Source organism: Poecilia latipinna, unplaced genomic scaffold, assembly GCF_001443285.1.
Source record: "Poecilia latipinna isolate Pla-1442-1.1 unplaced genomic scaffold, P_latipinna-1.0 Scaffold2330, whole genome shotgun sequence".
Lineage (NCBI taxonomy): Eukaryota > Metazoa > Chordata > Actinopteri > Cyprinodontiformes > Poeciliidae > Poecilia > Poecilia latipinna.
Genome location: NW_015114946.1, coordinates 33,261 through 36,649, shown reverse-complemented (window position 1 = coordinate 36,649; position 3,389 = coordinate 33,261).

The following is a 3,389-nucleotide window of genomic DNA, read 5'->3' as shown; positions in this document are numbered from 1 at the left end:
GGGTTAATGCCTTTCTCCAACAGTCGATGTGTGGAAGACAGAATACGTCCTAAATTTGTCCCAAGTCCATTACAGAACAACAGACACACAACCATGCACAGACACCTACTTGCAGATAAATTAGAGAGACCAGTTGACCTAATAGTCATGTCTTTGGACTGTAGGCAGAAGCCAGAGTACCCAGAGAGAACCCAGGCATGCACGGGGAAAGCATGCAAACTATGTAGAAAGGCTTCAAACCCAGGGACAGTCTTTCACCAAAACGGTGCTACCAACCTCTCAATTGTGTAGGAAATTGATTCATATGCTAAAATAAAGAAATGCAAATTAAATGTTTGACTGGTGGATTTCACTAGATGACAACTACAGAGAGGAGGTGGATCTTTTCATGATGTAATGTAATAAAAACATCTGGCTTCTCAATGTGGACAAAACCAAGGAACTGGTGATCAACTTTAGGAAGAAACAGCCCACGATCCCTCCATTCTACACCACAGTAGAGAGGGTGGAGCTCAAGCAAAAAGAATTCCTGGAAATTCACTTTTGAGGCCGCAAAGGTCGCAGCTTTCTCCAATTTCTACACAGGCACCTTCGAGTGTGCTGAAAAGCCACATCTCTTTCTGACATAAGAGCAGCAGTGCTGAGGCCCTGAGAAGAGTGGTGAGGTCAGCTGAGAGGACTATTGGGGTCATGCTGCCATCTTTTGAGGGCCTGGTCAAACAACGTTGCTTATCCAGGGCAAAAAGCATCATGAAGAGCACCTCACACCCCATCCACTGCCTGTTCTCACTGCTGCCCTCAGGTAGATGATACGTAGCCTGAGGTGCAGGTCGAAGAGGTGATTGTGGAAGTTTCTTCCCAACTGCCATTAGACTGTTGAGCAGTACAGAAATAGCTGCTATTCTGTAGATTATTATATCATACAAGTCTGTCACGAATATTGAATATGTTTGGTTTAATGCATGTTATTAACTGAGTTCATATCATCATACCCCCAAGGACAACATTGCTGGTAGTCGTCTGTTAAGGACAGAAAAGTCCACAATGGTCACTGATGAGCTTATACTAATTTACTGAAAATTTAAGCAATAAAAATCAGACATCGCTTTTGAACTGTGGATTAACATTTTTTTTTTTTTAAATGAGAAGGCCTGGACAAAAATTATGGTAGCTGTAACTTATTATTTTGTTGGGTAAACTTTTGAGGCAGTCACAAACACAAAAAGCAAGCAGTTAACCACACACAGATGTGGATAGAGCAGTCAAAAAATGCACTCCATTAAGAATTGTACAACTTCAGCAATATTTTTAGGTAAAAGTAAAATGTTGTAAAGTATTTGGGAAAAGTACATGAGTACTGAGTGACTGATCATAACATCCCCACTCTCAAAAATGACAAACATGGCACTGTTTGTTGCTACGGGACTACCGATTGGTGTGGCACACCAACTACATTATTTTCTGTGATGCTGCATCCCATCATGTGGACACACACATTTGTTCTCTGTGTGATGGCCTAAGTCTATAAAATAGTTGCATCACAGCCAGAGTGTTCAAAAGTGACTCTTGGTATTAAATTACTTCATTTAATATCAGTTCACTTTCATCGATAAATTGAGCATTGATAAGACACACAAGTTAACTGCTCAAATAATTTCAAAGATCTCCCAGGAAGGGACTGCTTATTCAAAGAGATGAGTTGGAGATCGAGGAGAATTGAAGGCGCTATAATGCACAGCACCTTCCTTGAACTCGCATTTCTTCACCTCTACTTTTGGATTGTGTGCACTCTTGTTTTCCAGAACAACATATGCTTAGTCCAGTGCCTCTTGATTAGGTGTACTCAGGTTGAAAGCTTTTTCAGGCAAACTTGTGATGAATGGCTGAATCAATAAATTGCCTTGAATTTGGATGACATTTAAGAGGTTTGAGTACTTCCAGCCCTCTCTCCAGAATTACTGCTTCCAGCTCCCCTGTGCTCTGACACAACAGATGGTCATGTCAGAGCGTCAACCAGGGATTCTGCTGGAGAGGTGAAGAGGGGTGGGGGTTCTCCCATAGCCGCCACTATATAGACAGTTGATCAGGTTGGTGAGGTTGTGTTATAAACAGCTGCCAGGTGGGCTTAACGTCAGTGATTTTTAGATGCTGTGTGGGGGAGTAATAAGGTGGGAATTAGATGCACGTCTAAATTGCCTAGAAGGATGTCCTTGGGGAGCGTCCTGAAGTGATGCTGCTCCACAGGAAAAAGCAGATCTGCAGCTGACTAAAGGGCTCTTCTTTCAAGCATTACCTACAGCTGAGGCTCAAATCTGTGTAATGAGTAACTGATCAATTTACACAGAGCTGCACACTTTCTGTCATCGCTGTGCTGCTGCTGTGGTCTCTGGAATATTAACGAACCATATCAACAGAAAGTAATTTTAATGAGGTCTGCAAGGCTGGACGCAACTGAGGCAGAGTAACACTACTTGTGACTTAACACACAACTTATTTTACAATGCAAGTGATTTCTTGCCTTTTGAGGAATTGTCTAATTGTTCATTAATTTTAGATTAGTCAAGAAACATGCATAAAAAAATTGGCAGGGAAACTTAGAGCACTTAATACACATCCAGTTCAGCATCCAGACAGACTGGCAGGGTGACAGGGACCTTTTTTGACCAGAATGGGTGGCCAGCTGTTGCTCACCACCTGCCTGCTTCCACAAAGGACTCGAACTACAATGCACTGCAAGGACCTTTTAGCCTTCCTGTGCCTGAACAAGTGTAAGGTAATAATCCAATTATAGCTCCAATTTGTATATGCAGGCTTGTTAATGAGAGGAAATGTTCAACTTTGTAGGATGGATACAAAATGGCAGAGCATGAAATTTAATTATAAGGGAGCTGGAGATAAGAGAGGCCATTAGTGGAGAACTTGGAACTGGTTCAGTTTTTTTTTTCTCCCCCCCAACCTCCAGAACCCAAAGTCTTTCACCTTGTACATTTGTTGTCATAAGTCTACTTTGCTGTCTGTGTGTAAATACGGAATAGAAGTGGACAAAAATAACATTCAATGTTTCACAGTAACTTTTCAAAATAAATGTACAGTAAAGAGCTTTTTATGCTATTACATTGGACTTGTTTTGTCACTCTTTAACCTCATACCTATAATAGCAAACTAAATGTTATTCAACTTCTGAATGACTTTTTGGCAATAAAACACTCTTCAGTGTGGGTGCCGCTACAGGGTGAAGGTGATTAAGCCGATTATAAATTTGCGATTATAAATTAAACTGAGCTTGATCATTTTCATTGTGCTATCTTTATTTGAAGGGCAATTTTGTTTAGAGACTTCATAATTCAGTTATTCCTGGTTTTGTTTGTGTGTATGGGTTTTTTAATTTC